This window comes from Muscardinus avellanarius, assembly GCF_963383645.1.
Source record: "Muscardinus avellanarius genome assembly, chromosome: 1".
Classification (NCBI taxonomy): Eukaryota; Metazoa; Chordata; class Mammalia; order Rodentia; family Gliridae; genus Muscardinus; species Muscardinus avellanarius.
In genome coordinates, this window is record NC_137786.1 from 49,080,972 (window position 1) to 49,103,212 (window position 22,241).

At 37.2% G+C, this 22,241-nt stretch overlaps 1 protein-coding gene across 3 annotated transcripts in view; it reads right to left on the reverse strand.

Annotated features, from left to right (window-relative positions):
• The window catches only part of PDE4D (phosphodiesterase 4D), a gene marked incomplete at both ends in the record, with an annotated part of 1,145,009 nt that overhangs the window by 609,109 nt on the left and 513,659 nt on the right, over positions 1–22,241 (reverse strand). The window lies entirely within an intron of this gene.

The window sequence follows — 22,241 nt, forward strand, 5'->3', positions numbered from 1 at the left end:
AAGAAAAGCAATTGAAGTTCTAATTGTGCTGGTGATGACCCAAACCCACCCACACATTGCAAGATGGAGAGAAAAAAATTCCAAGAAGAATTTGATAATTTCAAGGAACAAAGTGCTCAGGAGACATATTCACTGAACAATTCCCAAAGTGTTCATGTGTGAGCAATGCAAAAATTCTAAAAATACTATTCAGTGACATCTCAATAGTTCTTCAAAATACCAGACTAAAGAATAAAGTATTTTTCCAAGTTAGATTCTTAAATATGGTTACATATTTTCATTACATAATAATTTTAAATAGTCTTTGATTCTTTGGATACTCTACTAACAAGACCACTAAGAATAGGAGTGCTTACAGACATTAAAGGATAATGAGGGTGATTAATTATTAATTTATTTTAAGGCTGTGAAAAATATCTTCAGTATTAATTACTACTCACAGTAACTGATAGATAATATCAGGGCCAACACCGACAACTAGCCATTATGTGAATTCTCATCAACATATCCTGTCAAAGGTGCATCAGACAAGAGTATGAACATTCTCAGACTCTGTCACAGAGGATTTATTGAAGCAATTTAGCCATCTAGCCCCAAACAGAGAAGGTTTAATAGAGGAAATTATGGCTATGTTCCGTTGTATTATTAAGGCAAAGAGAGATTATTGGAATTATTTTTTACCCTTCTCACTGTACGCATTATACCAAGAGAAGGAAGTGGAAGGGAAACAGAATTCAGAATAAAGAATACTTTTCTAAAATATGAAAGTAGAAAAGAGCTTGTCTCATGAATCGATGATCATTCCCTATTCTTTTTTTTTTTTTTTTTTTTTTTTTTTGGTGGTACTGGGGTTCCTGGAAGCCCTTCTACCTCCGGGCTACACTCCCAGACCTATTTTTACATTTGTATTTGGAAACAGGGTCTCCTAAGCCAGCGCGCGGGGCTGGCTTTGAACCTGCGCGATCCTCCTGTCTCTGCCTCCCAAGCGCGGGGATTACAAGCGTGCGCCACCACGCCCGGCGATCATTCCCTATTCTGGTTGGATAATGTTTTCTGACAGAGCTCATGTATGGATATTGAGGGGTGGTGTGATGGAATCATAAGGACTATGATCATCATAGTGACCTAGGCAGGAGCGCTGTGGCTAGAGGAGGTGGGTCACTTGGAGTATGGTCCTGGGAACTCTGCTTGTGGCCTGGAATCTCCCCTTGCTTGCTTGCTGGCTTTTGCTTTTGGCCTCCGTGATGTGAGAGTAGAGCACTTGCTCTCACCTCTCTCTACCTTCTACTGTCACTCCCTGAGCTCTGCCGGTGTAACCCAGCCTGACATGGACTGAATCTCTGAAATCTCCAGAACTATGAGCAAATGAATCTCCTTCCTTTAAACTGTGTGGTTGTCAGGTGTTTTGGATTACAGCAATGCTGACCAAAACACTCTTGAAAAGGCAATTTTAAGCGGTGAGATCATTCTGAGTTTCTACACTAAGTGGAAGTTAGATTCTTACATAAAGGCAATCCCTGTCAGTACTTAAAGTCTACGATTTGATCATTTGTTAATAATAATTGCTTGCTACTACAGAGGACATCATCTGATAACAAGACAGCTGTGTGAAGTCTAGCCTAAAATACTAAGTGAATTCTCAACAGGTGAGGAAAAAGAGGCCATTTTAGAAAGTTGTGAACAAACCACAGGATTTTCCTGCCTGTTGCCTCAGTAGATTTTGAACCAGAGCCCAATTACTTTTTCCTCTAGAATATCTAAGAAAAAGATTGAAGCTCTTCCGGCAACAGCATTATATAATCCAAAGCTTTTTCATACATTGGAAACACGCTTGTCTGAAGAAGTGTGAGCAGAAGGAAGAATCTGAGGTGATAACAGAAAAGACATAAGCAGAGGCAGAGTGGTGAATGGCCTTCATGATGAGGACGTCATTGAGATCAGCTAGAAAAGCAACAGGGAGTTGATAGAAGGAACTGAAATGATCAGTAAAGGCAATTTAGATGATTAGAAAAGCTGGACAAATTACCTTTGGAGGCAGGACTTTGAAATGATGAGAGAAGGTAATGGCCAGAGAAGAGATTGTATCATTGAGATAGGAAACCAAAAGACAAGGATGGATACACCTATTCTTAAATCAAAAATAATAACCTTATGAGGTTATAAGCAGCAGTTTTAAATAACAAAAATAAGGTCTTTACTAAAGCTTGGGCACTATCTAACATTGATTCCAGGATGGTGTATATGCACCATCAGAAAATATTCATTGCATGAATGAAATAAAAACAAAGCTCCACTCTTACATAAAATAATCATATAAGCACCTTGGAGCCCGGCATGGTGGCGCATGCTTTTAATCCCAGTACTTAGGAGGCTGAGACAGGAGGATCTGAGTTCGCAGTCTCAGCTACTTAGTGAGGCCCTTTGCAACCTAGTGAGAACCTGTTTCAAAATAAAGAATAAAAAATAGGTCTGGGGCATACCTCGGAGGTAGAATGCCCCTGGGTTTGAACCTCAGTACTGCCCCCCCCCAAAAAAAAGATAAACACCTTGGGAAATGGGAAATAAGAATGACTATTCGATTAGAAAATACTTAAATTTATGCTCCATAATTTCTAAGAACTGATTAGACTTTTATCTACAAGTTAAAGAAGAGTATCCGAGACAGGCACAGTGGTACATGCCTGTAATTGCATTACTTGGGAAGCTGAGGCAGGAGGTTTGAGGCCAATTTTAGCGACTTAGCAAGACTGTCAGCTTGTCAGCAACTTATAGAGAATCTGTTTTGAAATAAAAAGGGAGAGGGGATTAGCTTTGGGATTGAGTGCCCCTGGGTTCAATCCGGAAAACCAAATAAATAAATAAATAAATACATACATAAATAAAATCACAAAAACATCAAAGCATTAGTTCTCAATGTCTAGGACAGAAAACAACAACAAATTCTTAATTTTGTATTTATTCTCAGTGTAGAAGAACTTTAGTATAAAAAGTACAGTCAGGTAAACAACATAATTTTCAAGAGAAAAAGTATCCAATACTTCCTAGCCTATACACATTTTTCAAATTAGATTGGGCAACATGATTAACTTTTACCAGCATGTTTTCAGAACTAAGAAGAATGAATTAGAAGAATGGCTCAATTTAAAGCACTTTTTCCTTTTAGTAAATCTAACATATCAGATACCAATAGAATAATTATCCTTTTAGTCACAGAATATCCTCAAAAGCTCTTCTAATTTTTTTTCCACTGGATTGATGCAAATTATCTCTAGGTGGAGTTAATTCCAGTAGTTAATAAGACAAGGAGGCTACAGTCAGAAATCATGTGCCCACAACTGAACCTGTACTGTGTCATTGAGCCAGTGATTGCAACTTTCCTTAATGAACTAAGGAGTAATCAAAAAGTAACAAACATGGAAATCTTAAAACACTGGGCAAGTTCCAGTCAATATCAATTCTAAAGTGTATTTAAGTGACATTGCTGTCTTGCTTTTTAAAGATCTCTCTCTCTCTCTCTCTCTCTCTATATATATATATATATATATATATGTGTGTGTGTGTGTGTGTGTGTATGTGTGTGTACATATCTATACATATATTATATAATACATATGTATATATATACACACATCTATACTATATTATATAATATAGATGTGTATATATACACACATATATACATATATATGTATGTGTGTGTTTGTGTTCGTGTGTATGTGTGTGTGATACTGGCATTGAAACCAAAGGCTTTCTACCTCCAGGCTATACTCCCAGACCTATTTTATATTTTATTTGGAAACAGTCTCACTAAGTTTCTGAGAGCCTCACTAAGTATCTAAGGCTAGCTTCGAACCTGTGCGATCCTCCTGTCTCAGCCTTCCAAGTGCAGGGATTACAAGCGTGTGCCACTATGCCTGGCATATATACATATATAATATAATATATATATAAAATTAAATAATTTTACATATATATTAATAAACACAATTTTAGGTACCAAGGGCATTTTCTAGTTGCTAGTTTTAGCACAATGGTAAATGATATGATTTGGTTTACTGTAAGGCCCTGATTTTAAAAACTCACTTATTAGCAAGGTTGTTCTGTTACCAATTTGAATTATTGATTTTATATGTCCACACACTAGCTTCTCCACAATCTGACATTTTGTAAATATTTCAAAAGCCATGCAATAGCTAAATTTTAAAAGTATGAATAACAGTCAATGAAATGAAAGTCTAGCCTAAATGAATATGTGACAGTTTTTATAAAGTATTATTTCTTATATGTGTTAATACTTTTTAATTTATAAAAAAAAGTAGTTGAATGAGATCCAAACTTCAAATAAATGTAATGTTTTGTTACCAAATTCTTTTTTTTTTTTTTTTTTTTTGGTGGTACTGGGGTTCCTGGAAGCCCTTCTACCTCCGGGCTACACTCCCAGACCTATTTTATATTTTTTATTTAGAAACAGGGTCTCCTAAGCCAGCGCGCGCGGCTGGCTTCGAACCTGTGCAATCCTCCTGTCTCCGCCTCCCAAGCGCGGGGATTACAAGCGTGCGCCACCACGCCCGGCGTTACCAAATTCTAACTGGTTGTCTAGATGCCAACATTCTATAGACAGGATAATCATCAGGTATATGGAACTCATGGAAAACATTAATGATTTCATATATATATATATATTAAAGTCATAGCTTGACACTAGAAAAAATAGTTGGATTTTATGAAAATGATCATTTAATTTTCTCTTTCATAACTAAGAGCCTATACTTTAAAAGCTTTTTTGGAGAAGCATTTGGTTGGGGAAGAAAAGGAAATAAAGAAGGAATGAAAGAAGGAAGGACTCTATCCTCATGCCATTTTTCAGTGCTTGCTGGTTTCAAAGTATCTCACCAACTGCAGTGCATGCTGTGATTATCTCCCTTCAAGAACAATACTTGCTTCCCAAAGTTTGAGATGCGTTCATAGCTCCTTTTGCAAAGTGGTCCAGCTCCCTCACCCATATTTAGGACAGCTCTGAAGGGCATGCCAGCTTCAAAATGCCTTGTGTTCTCTACCAAGGCATGCTTCCATTGTATGGCAGAGCCAGTTTTCTCTAGCTGCTCTTCCTGCTTTGTGCCCCTCCCGCCCCTCCAGAGATGGTGGTCCTATGATCGGTCTCTAAATAAGATTCTTGCTATGTCATTGCTTTCTCAAAGTCTGCTTTTCTGGAAACCCAGTCATAAGGCAATTATATGAGAACATTGACAGTTCACAGATCAGTCCCTCCTTCTGGCCATTCATTCTTTTTATTTTGTTTATTTATTTTGGTACTGGGGATTGAGCCTAGGGACCTTCTACCTTCAAGGCAGGCCCTGCCCAAAACTCTTTTTAGTTTGAAATAGGGCCTCACTAAGTTGCAGAGGGTCTTGATAAGTTTCTGAGGCTGGCCTCAAACCTGTGATCTTCTTGTCTCAGCCGCCCACTTACTGAGACTACAGGCCTATCCCATCATGCCTAGCTTAGCCATTCCTTTTTTTTTTTTTTTTTTTTTTTTACAAGATCCGCTATTTAAGCCATTGAGAGAATGAACATTCGAAAAATTTTAGTTCTCTATATTTTCCCTTGGGCACATCGATTTTCACTGATATGCCACATAAGCATTTGCACATAGCAGCTCAGGTTCGGTGCGTGCACAGTACATCTGTGCTGTGTGCTCAGGATATGTCTTAATAAGCACAGAGAGTACACTAAGAGAACTTCCTCTTGAAAAATACATGAAACTCTCATAACTAATATTAATATCCATTTAAAATAGATATCAATGCCAATATAATTAAGAGGCAGGTGTTTAACTGAGTTTTTAAAATTTCCTCATGATTATATGTTGTTTGATATTAGAAATCCAAAGATAATATGTATTATTTTATCTATTCTTTTTCTCAGAAAAGCAATTATAAAACCTTGTTTCCTCAGCCATAATTCAAATCTCAATACTTGCATTAATTGGAGTTCAGAAAACATTTCAGTATAGAAATTCAGATCTGATTGCATGCTAGTTTTTGAAAAATTATATCTTGGAAATTGTTAGAAATATAAATGCAGTTAAGATAGGTTGACAAGCAAGAGATGCTGAATTCTTTTCTGTGGTAAGCCAGTGATTGTTTCCTGCCAAGTAAATATGTTAGTGTTGTACAATACATAAATACCACTTATCTGAGTGTTCAGTGACTCAAAACAAATTCACTGATACCTAATAATAGTCATCAGGATTGGAGTGTCACATTTCAGGAACATTTCAACACAAAAAAGATACTTTATAGGAAGATTAATTTCTTAAACTGAAAGACATTATGCAATATTTCAAAACTGAAATTTGTAAAATATATCTATTAATGGGTTCACACAGCTGCATACTAAACTGATTATTCTTCAATTAAATGTTAAAAATGTTTTTAAAGGTAGTGACTATATGCAAAAACATAATCGGCGTACACAACCTGTTTCTGAGAGATCATCTGAAACCAAAGTGAATGTGACTCTTTTATGTGGGAAGGGGATGAAAATGGTAACGATAAGCAAACCATAGTACTCAGTGGGACTGGAGATGCAGGGACAAGTCACAGAAATAAGAGAAAGGGAGAGAATGCACATATAAAAGTTATTCCTATTAGCAATCAGGCCAGGGAAAATTGGCCACAACTCTGTACTTCCACAATCTTGTGTCAGGAAACAACTCAAAACATGAAAATAAAGGCTGAAGTGACCTCAGATGCACGTGTAACTATAACTTAAAATTTCACGTGTCACAATATCTATTTATGGAGGGAGAATGGGCAGAGAGGAGTGGACAGGGAGAAAGGGCAAAACGGAGGAGGGGGAAAGGAGAAGGAAAGCGAGCAGAGGGATGAAGAAGAGAGAAAGGCTCTTCACCAGCATTTATGAGGGCCCTGCTGGCCCCAGGCCACACCACACTGCAGTCCACGTACAGTACAGGGCTGAGGGTGGCTCATCCATTGCCTGACCGGGGTTGTTGGCCCTGCTGAAAGAATCGGCTTACAGGAAACTCTGCGCTCTGCGGTGCTTTGATAGTGCAAAGGCCTCCTCTCTGTGTGTTGATTTGTGTCAGGAAGGTCATGACTGGCTCCTTCCAGAACTATTGATTCAATAAATGGGAAGGGTTCACTACTTAGAGAAATTGCCCTACATCTTGCTTTAATAGCTTTATGGAGATCTTGTTCAAATACCACAAAAATCAACCCATTTAAAGGTTACAATTCAATGACACTAGTACACTCAGTTGTGCATCCATTACCACCCTTTAAACATTTTTATTACACCAAAAAGAAATCTCAAAAGCTTTGGCTCTCAGTGTCCAATTCCCCACCCCCACCCCCAGCTCAGACAACCACAAATCTACTTGCTGTTTCTAAAGATCACTCCATTCTGGATCTTTCATATAAATCGAATCATGTATTATGTCATTCTGACTTCTTTCATTTAGCATGTTTTCAGGCTTCATCTATGTAATAGCTTGTATTAATACCAGGCTATTTTTATACATATATTTTATTCATACATTTTCCATGTATGAATATATTATATTTGTTTATTCCACATTTGATGAACATTTTGATTGTTTCACTTTTTGGCTATTATGAAGAATTTTTCTATAAATATTTGTGTACAAATTTTGTGAGGACATACATTTTAATTCTCTTGAATATATAGCCAGAACTGAAGTTGTTGAATCAACTAGTAGCAATGTTTAACCATTTGAGAAAGTCCAATATCCTGCATATTTTTCATACATTTCATATACACACACACACACACACACACATGTTTTTTTCCCTTGTGTGGTACTAGGCAATGAACCCAGAGGCATTTCTACCTTTGAGCTACACTCCCAGCCTGATTTTATTTTTTATTTGGAAACAATGTCTCACTAAGTTGCAGAAAGTCTCACAAATTTGTTGAGGCTGGCCATTAACCTGCAATCCCTTTGTCTCACTTTACCAATTACTGGGATTACAGGCATGCACCACCATGCCTGGCCATTCCTATATATTTTAGAAATAATTATCTGAAACAAATGATTGCCAAATTATTTTAATGTGGTTCAATTTACCTTCCCCACACACATTTTAGGCCAAAGCTTCTAGTTAAAATGGCCTTGGTTGTTCAATGAATTAACATTATAAGTACTGGTATTCACTAAGCCAGGTGTGATGGCACAGACCTATAATCCTAGCTACTTAAGAAGATCAGACAAGAGGATCACAAGTTCAAGACCAGCCTAGGCAACTTATCAATACTCTGCCTCAAAATAAAGTAAGAAAGGCAAGGAATGTAGCTCAACACAAGGCCAGAACTGAAAAAAAAAGGCCCCAAACAAACAAACAAAAACCACTTGACACCCTGAACCTTTCTTTTTTAATGATATACCACAAATAGTCAATAAAAATCAATTAAATTTTTTTGAAGGGAGAAATACACAATGATAGTTTCTTATTATGATACCATATAACTTATTTTGTTGTTCTGTAAATTCATTATTAAACATGTTAAAAATAATGCCACTCTTAATTAAACTTTATATCTGTATAATATTTTATAGTTTATCTGTGATTCCAACCTGAACTATACTGAGCTAATTCTTAGAGCGTTAAAGTGAAAAATTCTCTTCCCCCAGACTTGGGAAAACCAAGATATAAACAAGCTAAACTGCTTCCAAATATTTACTGTTAGTTACAGAGCTGGGTGGGACTTCACTCAAGATTCCAAAGTTCAAGTCTACAGGATGTTCAGCTACAACTAGTCTAGTAATCAGAGAACTTCCAGCTTTGTCTATTTTTCCAATTTCTACTCTCACCTTTCCTGTATACTTTCCCCATTCCCATTCCAATATAAACCACATATTAACTGATGCACACAAGCACACATGCCACACACCCTGTAGAAACACATATACACACATTCAACTTACAAACAGAATGTATTCACCTACACAAACCTCACACACACACCCCGCCCACATTCCCTCACAGATACACAGAGCATATGCACAGAGCATACACACATAAACCATATTCACATAATCTTATGCATGTAACATCCATATATATACACACACACTATACATGCATGCAATCAATGCAAACATGGCAGAAAACATACATGGCAGAAAAGCTGTGAATTTGCTCCATCAGATCACAAGTCATCAGACTAGATTTTCTGGGGTGAGGATGCAAAGTGCTCAAGGTACCTGTTGCGCTCTCTCCTCAAGTGCCTGCCAGGTGAGTAGAGCCACAGAGTTCTATCTCTCTGTAAAATGGCTCTCAACTGCATGTGTCCTTCAGTTGACCAGTAAAAAGGTAGAATCAAAGATAGGGCCTGGGCTTTGGAGAGAGCAGGCAACCCCGCCTCACACCTAAACTATACACATGGCAGAGCAGGAGAAGATTTGGATCAAGGCAGAGCAGGAGAAGATTTGGATCTTGGGCCCTTAACCATATCATCATCACTAACTGTAAAAAGAGCTTCAGGAGCTCTCTTTAACCTATAAACCTCTGTGCTTTTCTAATGAAAATAATAGAACCTACACCTGACAGTTGATGCAAGGCCTAAGAGCAAATACTTCACATATGATACTAGATGCATAGTAAGATAATTCTTACTTATTTCAGAGTATGGTACTTATTTCAGAGTATGATGGTGCATGCTGTAATCCCAGTACTTGGGAGGCTGAGACAAGAGGGTCATGGGTTTGAGGCCAGCCTCAGTAACTTAGAGGGAACCTCAGCAACTTAGCAAAAATAAAAGAGAGAGAGAGAGAGAGAGAGAGAGAGAGAGAGAGAGAGAGAGAGAGAGAGATTGATTGATTGATTGATTCCGGGGTATAGCTCAGAGGTAAAATGCCTGTGGGTTTAAACCCTAGTACTGTAAAAAAGGTAGTTATTATTACTGTCATAATCACTTTTATTCCCATGAAATCTATACTTGGGAATGCAGTCGCAACACAAGTTTTTTGAAAGAGCAAGTTAGAAAAAAAATACCTTTAAGAGCAGACTACTGGGAACTGATATTTCTGTTAAAAATATGATAGCCATTCGCTATGTCATGAAGAACTGTTATGAATACTCATGATAGTTTGCTATTGTATTTGCTAAAATTGAAGAGTATTTCAGGGAGTGTAATTTAATTTTCACAATTGTTAGCACCACTGAAATTCTTGGTAATCAAACAATTCCATACGAGACTTGTGATTTCTTTTTTCTCATCTTGCTAATGAGGACTTTTAAATTGACAATAAATTAAGGATGTGCTTTCATCTTAAAAATGTTTAAAGTGCAAATGAATCTACACCATTGAACACATGAAAGTTGTAGATTAAGTTTCTAATGAAAAATAAATTTCAATTTCACTTACTTTATAAAACTAACAGAAGTACTGTAAGCTCTGTAATTTTTTCTCTATGAACTTAAAATTATTACACACATCCATACCACCTGCACATTCACACACACACACACACACACACACACACACACACACACACACACACATCTATATTTTAACTTGAGGAGGAGATGGTGTTTACCTACTGATATTTAAGTTCATTCTGAATATTACTCAATAAAACAGTCCTTCAAACTGATATGCATTCATTATATTAGCTAGTTAATAATCACAGATTTGAAGCCAGATGTGGTGGTGCATTCTTATAATCCCAGCATTCGGGAAGCTGAGACAGGAAGGACTGAGGTTCTTGGACAGCCTCAGCTACTACTTAGTGAGGCCCTTTGCAACTCAGTGAGACCCTGTTTCAAAATAAAGAATAAAAAACAGGGCTGGGGTGTTGCTCGGAGGTAGAATGCCCCTGGGTTCCATCCCCAGTATTAAAAAAAAAGTTGTTTAAGAAATAATCACAGATTTGATATATAAATCTTTTTTTTTTAATTTATTTTTTTATTTTATTGGTGCACTGTATTCATACATCATAGTGGGATACAAACTTTTGTAGACATACATGCACACATCGCCCAGTCAGCCCCCACCCGATCCCCACCCCATTCCCTCCCCATCCCTCCTTCCCATGCTTGGCTTAGTGGTTGACATCTAGTATTATAGCAATTTATCCAAAATTAAAAATGATAATCTCACATAACAGTTTCATTTGTCTGATGCCAAGCTTTTGATGATTTAAAGATAACATTTCAATATTACTTTTTGCTTTCTTTCTTACCAGAGCATATTTTTTTCTGTTTTTTTGGTGAAACTATCATATATTTATATATTCATTTTTCAGAAAAAAAATCTATCCTAATATGGAATATGAATTCTAGATGCCCAAAACGATCTTGAAAAAGAACAAAGCTAGCAGATATATATTTTCTGATTTCAAACCATATAAAGCTACAATAATTGAAACAGTGTAGTACTGTTCTAAAGGCAGATATATAAACCATTGGAGTTAAATACAAGCCTAGAGCTAAATTCTTCCCTATATTGTCAAGTTATTTTTGACAAGGTTTCCACGAACATTTGGTGGTGGGAATAATAATCTTTTAACTAAATATTGTTGAAAAATAATAATTACATGGAAAAGAATAAAATTGGACCCTTACCTAATCCCATATACAAGTATTAACTCAAAATAGATAAAAGACCTAAATATAAATCTTAAGACTATAAACTTTTAGAAGAAAATCTGGGTCATAAAACCTCACAACATTGAAATTGGCAGTGATTTCTTGGATATGATTTCAATGGCACAGGAAACAGAAGAATATACAAACTCCCTAAAAAATATTGTATATCCAAAGACAATGTAAACAGAGTTAAAAGTTACTGGGAAAAGAAAGTGATACCAAAGGGATCAACAATCTCTTCAAGGAAGTAATAGCAGAAAATTTTCCAAACGTAAAGCAAGAGGTTGATACACAGGTCCAGGAAACTTATAGAACTCCCTTTAGACAGGATCGGAGAAGAGGATCCCCACGCCACATAATTGTCAAAATGACCAATGTGGAAGCCAAGCAGAGAATCTTAAAGGCAACAAAAACAAAGGGCCAACTGACATTCAGAGGCAAACCAATTAGAATCACTCCAGACTTCCCAAACCAAGTCATGAGAGCCAGAAGGGCTTGGAGTAACATATTCCAAACTCTGAAAGAAAACAACTTCCAGCCAAAAATTTCCTATCCAGCAAAACTTTCTATCAAATTAGATGGAGAAATAAGAAGCTTCCATGAAAAACAGAAACTGAAGGAATTTATGTCTTCAAAACCAGCGCTAGAGAAAATACTCAAAGAGATTAACTACAAAGAAGAAATAGGTAACACTCACCAGAACCAGAGAAACAAGATTTTCCATCCAACAGACAACTAAGATTGGTTATCTGTGGAGATTCATTATTTATGTTAGTCTTTTACCTATCTCTAAATTGTATTGTTTGCCTTTATTGTTGTTAATTTTTAGGATTTCTAGTTAGAATATTAATATACCTTCAGATATAGCATTTGGAAACAGATTTGATATATAAATCTTGAAGTCAAACATTAGTAAAATATTTTGCATGTTATGTTACATTAAGGCTTTTTTGAATCACATTTTTATTGTCTAATTATAATTTAATTCATAGCAATCTGAATTTAATCAAAATCTTATAGCACTACTCTGCAAATTAACACAATCCTTATCACAGTTGTGAAAATATGCAAATTGATTTATTCTATAAAATTCACATTGGCTTTAAACCTCTTAAGTAATGTTACAAGCAGGTAATGAAAACTGAAATTATTCTTTGTGAGGTTACCATTAGGATGAAGCTTAACAAATGTTTATTGAATTTGAATCATCACATTTAAAAATCATTATAAATAACATTTACTTTTTGTTTACTCTGTATTAGGTCCAGCAATAACCCATTTTAAGTATATCATCTCATTTAGTGAAAATATAAAAAATCATCGAAGATTAACAGTACTTTCTTTACCTTGCAGGTTCAATACTAATAAAAATACCCAAAGCGCATGAGTCTATTTCCTACAGTCTCACACCTAAGAAATGTTGACACTGGCTTGAGGAATTCAAATACCAATCTTTGAATCCCTACTCTGTTCTTTTCAACCCCAAAACCCAAAATAGACAGCTAGATTTTAAAACAGAAAACTTGGTGTTTGGTGTTCCTCAAACGATTCCAGGGCTCAGTAATAATAAACTCCCAGTGCCAAAGACATTCTGTGACTGCATGCTTTCAAATCTTGGTTGAGCTCTTCTTACATATATCCACACATATATGTGTATACATACATCACACACATATATGTATGCAGCTGGGATTACAGACATGTCTCACCACATCTGCCTACTCTATTTTAAGAAAAGTCTGATGTAACTTGAATTTTTCAGAACCAGCCTCTTTTATACAATCCATAGCTATGGAATGCAAATAAATGTTCACCCTCAAAATTAATCTCAATGAAGGGAAGAGATGAGTTTGATCAGTAAATAAAACCAACTTTTGTAGATTTTTAACAGATTCTCCAATAGAAGAAACTGCTTAGAGCGAATCACTAAGGAGGTGAACAAATTTGCTGGTTTCCCCATTGGCAGACATAGGGTTAATTACATCTTCATCTTTCTTTTCAAGAAGTAGAAGAGAAGAACATTGAACGAAAGGAAGATAAAGCACTAAAACATTATTGTGCTACACAAGGAGTGGAAAGAAGGAGAAAGAAAATACTTCTAAAGCTATGCACTTAGGGACAGTGTTAATAAAAAGCAGTGACTAATTGCATTTTGGTTTCTTCTGCAAACTAGCTGAGTGGGGTAAACTAGGGTAAAAACCAAAACCACAAGTGAGAAGTGCTTTTCTTTTCAAAGTGTGGCTCCCAGGCCTCTCCCATAAAAATGCCATGAGAGAAGAGATTAAGAGTCTTAACAGGTAAGGAGTCTTAAGGACAGTCTGACAGTCAAAAATTGTGCTTTTATTGCATGCTTGGTTCCAGCTATGCACTTTCTCTGACATTGTTCAGGTGTACTATCATCTAAATTGTCTTGACTTCTAATCATATGTGAATAAGTCATTTATCATAACATTCTCGTTTCATCTATCAAAAGGTCAGCCTTCTGTCACACCACACACAGTGGCCCGGGCCACACTGGCTGGCGTCCTTAAACTGCCTTCAAGAGAGCTGCAAGCCAGGCGCACGCTTTTAATCCCAGCATTCGGGAGGCTGAGACAGGAGGATGGCGGTTCATGGACAGCCTCAGCTACTTATTGAGGCCCTCTGCAACACAGCGAGACCCTGTTTCAAAATTAAGAATAGAAAATAGGGCTGGGGGTATAGCTTGGAGGTAGAATGCCCCTGGGTTCCATCCTCAGTAACACACACACACACACACACACACACACACACACACACACACACACACAGGGGGGCAAGAGAGCTGCAGTTGTTAGTTCTACCCTCTGACACTACTTTTAATGAAAACATTGAATTAACAAGTTTTGCATAGTATGATTGGCGATACATCTGGCTTCTGCAGCTGATAGTATTTCATTCTAATGGCCTTTTGTCCAATGTTTGGTAAGCAGAGCCTGTCTGTGCCAATTTGAGCTTCAGATAAAAAGCATTATCTCTTTTAAATTTTGTTTTATTTTCATGAAACTGTACTTAAAACCACTTTATTTTTCTTTCAAGGACAAATGACCATGAAAATTAATTATTTTGTGTCCTCTTTCTTGTTAATCCCTCCGTTTCAAAAGGATTTTTTTTTTTTCAGGTCTGGGGATAGATCCCAAGGGCATTTGATCTCCGAGCTACACCCCCTGCCCTATTTTTTATTCTTTATTTTGAAACCGGTTCTCACTATGTTGCAGAGGGCCTCACTAAGTAGCTGAGGCTGTCCACGAACCGCGATCCTCCGATCCTCACCTCCCCGAATGCTGGGATTACAAGCGTGCGCCACCACGCCCGGCTGCAATTTTTTTTTTTTTTTAATTGAACAGCCTCTGACAAGAACACAGTTACTTTGGAGCGACTAAAAGTAACTGCATGCTTTGCCCTTCTAAGAATGAGTAAAGTTTTATATGTATAGCATATGTTTCTGAGGATGTCTAGAATACAAACCTTAAGGACTGAGAATACTGAACCTGAAAAAAGGATACCCAATAGGACTAGAGGGCTACTTCACAAGTTTGAACTATGAACTATGTTGAGAGAAGGACACGCAAAGCTGGTGAAGTAACTAATCTACCACTCAAAGATCAGAATGCCTAGAGTAGCCCCTGCTGGCCAGTCTGTTTACGGCTGATGGTACAAGGACAGAGGAGAAAGGTGAAGTTCCCTGAACAATTGCAGCCCCAGGAGTTGTTTGCCAACAATGCACTTAACAGTGGTTTTTTTGTTTGTTTTGTTGATTTTTTTTGTCATATAACCCCTGCAGTTTTATTTTTAGTAGCAGGTTTTAGTTTTATGAAGTCAAATTTTAATAAACATATTGAGGAATTTAAATTTATAGCAATGTAAATAATATCTAAAAATCAACAGATCCAATTATTTTTCTCAAACTTAATAGATTTTTTCTGGTATTATTTTATGAAGAGGACAAATTATCCAATGATGTTTCAAAATATTACAGGTACGGATCTCTTATTTAAAATGCTTAGTACCAAAAGTCCCAAGCATTGGATACCAGAAGTGTATCAGATTTCAGGTGTTTTTGTTTTGTTTTTTGGTAATGGGGATTAAACTCTGTCGAGTTCTACCTCTGAGTTATACCTCTAGACCTATTTATTTATTTATTTATTTATTTATTTATTTATTTATTTTTGAAACAGGGTCTTGCTAGGCTAATGAGATTCTAAGTTGCTGAGTGTGGTCTCAAACCTATGATCCTTCTGTCTCTGCCTCCCGAGAACTGGGATTACAGGTGTGCAACACCATATCTGGCTAATGTTTTGAATTTTAGAAAGTTTACATAATGAGATACCTTGAGTATAGGTCCCCAGGTTACACATGAAATTGATCCACCCCTTAGTGCCACCAAAAAAAAAAAAAAAGAATCTCACCCTGATCTTAATATTTATTCCAATGTTTGACATATGAAATATCATAAAATTAAAATATAAAAATGCAAATACCTAATGACTGAACTTTTTTCACAGAGGGTGATTCCCTTGGTTTCTTAGAAGAAAGTAAATGGAACTGGGCACGGTGGCACACACCCGTATACCCAGTACTTGGGAGGCTGAGACAGAAAGATTGCAGGTTCAAGGCCAGACTCAGCAATTTAATGAGACTCTCAGAAATCTAGCAAGACATAAAACAAAAGAGATGCTTAGCTCAGAGACAGAATGCCTCTGAATTTAATCCTCAGTATTGTGTGTGTGCTTTCTACCTCCGGGCTATACTCCCAGACTTATTTTTTTTATATTTTATTTGGAATCAAGGTCTCATTAAGTTGCTGAGAGCCTCACTAAGTAGCTGAGGCTAGCTTTGAACCTGTGCAATCCTCCTGTCTCAGCCTCCCAAGTGTGGGGATTACAAGCATGAACTACCATGCCTGGCAGGGTGAGATTCTGAAATTCCAGAAAGATATTTTTTGTTTTGTTTATGTGGTGCTAGGGATGAAATCCAGGGGCCTTCTATTCCTGGGCTACACTCCCAGACCTATTTTATATTTTATTTGGAAACAGGGTCTATTAAGTTGCTGAGAAGCTCATAAGTAGCTGAGGCTGGCTTTGAACCTGTGGGATCCTCCTGTCTCAGCCTCCCAAGTACTGGGATTATAAGTATGCGCCAACACGCCCAGCATGAAAGATAACTTTTTTTTTTTTTTGGTGATGGTACTGGGGTTTCTGGAAACCCTTCTACCTCCGGGCTACACTCCCAGACCTATTTTATACTTTTTTTATTTTTGGAAACAGGGTCTCTTAAGCCAGCGTGGCTGGCTTCGAACCTGCGCGATCCTCCTGTCTCCGCCTCCCAAGCGTGGGGATTACAAGTGTGCACCACCACACTGGGCGCTGAAAGATAACTTTTTTATTTCTGCTATTTATTAATTTTCTTCTTTTAAAGTAGCTTATAAACTGTAGATATTTCTACTTTTACCCAACCTTTTTTGACAAATAGAGCTATATATAAAGAATCTAGGATTTTTAAAATAAATCATTAAATTTGATGTTGAAAAATCTCAGCCCTAATTTACTACGCCTTAAGTTTAAAAAGAATAGAGCAAGCCAACGCATCCTATTCAACTTTGCAGTTTATCTTTCCAGTACTTTTAGATCAAAATTATTTCTTCATCACTCATATAGAGAAAACCTTAGGAATTACCCAACTTTGCTTATTTCCACTGATGTTCTTAAAATAGGAAATCACTTAACTTTTCCTTGCCATCTGAAATATTGAGCAATCACTTTAGTGTCTGATGCTTGTGTGGTTATATTTTGATATCACTAACTATATTTTTTGAACAAATGAACTATTTTAACATATGCTCACCCTCCCACAGAACCACACATAATTTCCTAAATAACAGCACTGATGCCGTAGGAGGCTCTATTTACAAGCTCACTGCATTTTCAGTGTCATTATTGGCAACACAGTCCTAAGCAACTGCTGTGGAGAGAGAGAGAGGATCAAAATACACTGCAGAAATTTGAGCCATATCAAGCCTGACGAAGGTTAGCAGGACACCACGTCACTCAGCTCTGCTCTTTTTCTTACCCTTATCCCATCTCAAAAACATATGCAGAAAATGTCTCTATTCCCCACCCCTATTCACATGCTTAAGAGAATGTAAAATTTATCTAAAAATCAAAGCCCCAAACACTAGTTCGTCTATTTTTAAAAGCATATCTCTCATTCTGATGTACTTTAAAAACAGTAATGATGTTATATGAAATTTTTAGGGTCAAATGGGAAAGGTGATGTATGCCTGTAATTCCACTACTTGAGAGGCTGAGATAGGAGGATTGCAGGTTTGAGGCTGGTCTCAGCCACTAAGAAAGATCCTGTTTCAAAATAAAAAAAGGCTGAAGGTGTAGCTTAGTGATAGGATGCCACTGTGTTCAATCTCCAGTACCAAAAAAATTGTTTTCGAGTCAATGAAATTTATGACACTAATATTAACATTTAATCTTTTTTACCTAAGTTCCTAAGGACTAATGCATACAATTATTATAAAACTTTACATGTGCACTCTGACTCTCTCATTTGCTCTCCCCAGAAAGACTAATAACTTTTTCTGAGATGTTTTAAAGTAAGAGTGAATTTAAACACCTATTTCAAGCTGTCACCAAGGTATGTTGCATGAATATATTTGTTTTGACAAGTATAAATCATTTCTTTATTTATTTTGGCAGTACTGGGGTTCCCGGAAAGCCTTCTACCTCTGGGCTACACTCCCAGACCTATTATATATATATATATATATATATATATATATATATATATATATGTATATTTTTATTTGGAAACAGGATCTCTTAAGCCAAACCTGTGCCATCCTCCTGTGTCTGCCTCCCAAGCGCGGATATTACAAGAGTGCGCGACCACACCCAGCTAATCATTTAATATTTTGACAAGTATAAATTATCGAATGAGGACCTTATATATATATATCATATCATTATAGACACATGTACACACATATACATACATATATATGTATATCTACTTGATGTTGATATTTGTTTTTTAATTTTTATATTAGTTCAAGCATATAAAAAATTCATACCCACTTGAATAAACATTATTAGCTCATATTCAGTCTTTTCTTTGCTGACATGTGAGATCAAAAAGTTTAAAAATTATTAAAAAGTGAATAAAAGCCAGAAAATCAACAAGGACCTATGAAAATAGTTCGGATAAGAATAAAAAGAAAGAAGGCTTTGAGGTGACACATTAAAAATAGAGAAGAGGGAGGGAAGAAGAGAGAGAGGGAAGACAAAGATGAAGAAGAAGAAGGAGGAAGAAGAAGAAGGAGGAAGAAGAAGAAGGAGGAGGAGGAGGAGGAGGAGGAGGAGGAGAGAAGAGGAGGAGGAAGAAGAAGAAGAAGGAGAGAAGAGAGAAGAAGAGGAGGAGGAAGGAGGAGGAGGAGGAGGAGGAAGGAGGAGGAGGGTGTAGGGGAGGGGAGAGGATGGGAAAGGGAAGATTGAACATTCTTGAAAATTACAGTAACTGGCGAAGAGAGAGAAGCAGTGGGAGAGTGAGTGCTGGGTCTCACCTTGAGCAGAGACCTGGCAAATGGGTGCCCTAGACTTGAAAATCAGAAGCAAAGATTTTGTTCTGGTAAAAACTATGAGAGAATCTATAACTGAGAGGGGAAGGGAGGAGAAAGATGAACAGGCAGATCTTCAGAGCAGTCCTGCCATATTAGAACCATAATGATTCTGTCCTATCCATATATAAATACTGAAATATTGTGCAAGATTTTGTATTTAAAAGGGGTTTTATGAATTTTGTTATATTTTATATGGTACTGGGGACTGAACCTAGGACCTTGTGCTTACTAAGCACACACTCTACCACTGAGCTACATCCCAAACCTGGTTTTCTGACTTTCTAAAAATATTAAATAATAATATTCAACTGATTACTTGGGAGGCTGAGGTAGGAGGGTCACTGAACCCATTAATTTAAGACTAGCCTGAGCAACAGAGGGAGAGCCCCCATCTCAAAAATAAATGAAATAAATAAGATGAAATAAGTAGTACAAAAATTTCTATGAACAAACATTTTTAAAGTATATCCCATCTTCAAAAACACTACTATTAATGCCCAAAATAAAGGAAAGTAAAATCATACACCTTATCACTATTATGAGGTGACTATTTTTTTCTTTATCATGAACTCTTGCCCCTGATATACTTCCCCCAAACTGAATCCAAATAGTTCACACAGATTAAAACAAAGAATATGTTGACTGTCTACCTGGAGTTTTCTCAGGGTAGCAACAGTAAATTAGTACACACCTTGAATAGCCTCTAGGTATCCTGGCAAGCAGAGCTTAAAAATCACCAGGACCTTGTCCCTGACATCCCTGGACAGGCTTTTTTGCTCTATTTGTGTGTAGTTGCTGGAGTAAGGTTCCCATGCTCCAAAGATTGTTATTGATGCTGACATCCCAAGCAACTTCAAGTTGATGGAGTAATTAACTTACTTTCCTGTGAATAGACTTTGTCTGCCTCAGGCCACAACACCTCTGACTTTTTTCCCCCCAGCATAAAATTTCTATCCAAAACGCAAACCAAATAACTGAGGAAAAGGTCTATGGCTATATAATGTTCAGAGGGAAGATTTTCCTTAGACCCTCTAACAAAGTCCTATGGTTCTTTAGTTTATAAATTGTCTAGAAATATGAGCACAAAATTACTGTCGCAGACTTTTTATGTAGGTAAGTTGAAATGACCTCATATGGTCTGAATGTCTGTGACCTCTCTAAGTTTGTACGTTGAGATTCCCAGAGTGATGGTATTTGCACGTAGGCACTTTGGAAAGTGGTAAGATCACGAAGGCAGACATTCTATGAATGGTTGAGAGCACTTCAAAGACACCCCAGAAAACTGCCTTTCCATTTCCTTTATGAAGAAACACTTCAAGAAGGCATCATAAATAAGCCAGACACCAAATCACCAGACACCAAATCAGATGCACCCTGATATTGGACCAACTAGCCCCAGAGCTGTGGGAAATACACTTCTACTGCTTGTAAACTGCTCAGTTTATAGTATTTGCCACAGGGGTCCCAATGGACTAAGAAATGACATAAATTACTATTAATGCCAAAAAAACTAATTTCTCCACCATTTCCTGGGATCTGAATTTAATAGACCTCTTTATTAGTAATATCAACAAACAAAACATTTTTTCAAAGCGAATATATAGAATTCTGTGTGGTGAATTATAACTTATTAAACAAAATCCAAATATTTTTTTTTCAAAAAGCAGTAAAGAATCTTTGCCTAAACAGGTTAAAAATATATATATTCTAAAGAGAAGCCATGGTTCCATCACCGCATTGGGATGCAGTTTCTGTGTGTTTTATTCATAGGAATTCACAGCAGGCTTTCTGGTGATGAAAAAGACTGCTGAATAGCAAATTTTAAAAAGAGCAAGCTACGAAATTGCGTAAGGTCCTAGTGACAATAGAGTTCACAATCCCTTAAGAATTTCCCCCACAATCCTCCTGGTTTTTTGGATTCCAAGAAGAAACAAAAGCTGTGGCTTATAATTAGCCTGTGGGGGGACATGAGAAGTACAGCAGGCCGGCCCTAATGTCAGAGGGATCTGCCTTCTCATTAATATCCCGGCTCTTTTTCCACACGATGGGCCGCAGCACCCTCAGGCCCTCTTTCCCAGGACAGGCGCTAGTTTCCTTGCATGTTGTGAACATCTTGTAAACATACATACAAGGCAGGTACGAGATGAATGATGTACGTCTGGATCAGGCGATGGCTAAGGAAATGGCAAACGAATAGCAGACATAGAGCCAGTCCATGAAACAGACAATGTGGGTGAATATACCACTCCAATACTATTTTGTGTCCAATTCAAAATTTGATTTGCCAACTGAAGGATGTAAAGGAGGACACATGGTGGTAGAGTTTGCCTGAGAATTTTCACTGGGTTTACCTGGCTTCCCTGTCAGCGGATTTTCTTAGGGTTCTAATGGCATTATTTCTCAGATGCCAACCTCCTCTGGAAGATTCCCTACCTAGAGGATCTGACAATTTCATAATGACAAGAGTAAAGTTAAAAATGAAGTAATAGAAAACTATGACCCTGCTGGCTTTAGAAAGAAGGAAAAATAAAATCTCAGCCAATAAAGAATCCAGAGGCCAGCGACTACAGGTTTGATTAAAGTGGCTTGACTGTGACGTCAAGTCACCAAATCCTTTTTGTGTCTTTTTGCCACAACCTCAGTGTGCCAGGACTCCTCTGGATCGCTCCCTCAGAGCCACCAACTGAGTACCCGAGCAATAAAGTTGTCTGTAGGGCCGGGTGTGATGGCGCACGCTTGTAATCCCAGCATCTGAGACCGGAGGAACGAGGTTTGAGGACAGCCTCAGCTACTTAGTGAGGCCCTTTGCAACTCAGTGAGACCCTGTTTCAAAATAAAGAATAAAAAAATAGGACTGGGGGTGTCGCTTGGAGGTAGAATGTCCCTGGGTTCCATCCACAGTATATCACAAAAAATTAATAAAGTTAATGTAGACATCTTAACAGCATGGAAAAGCCTACTGA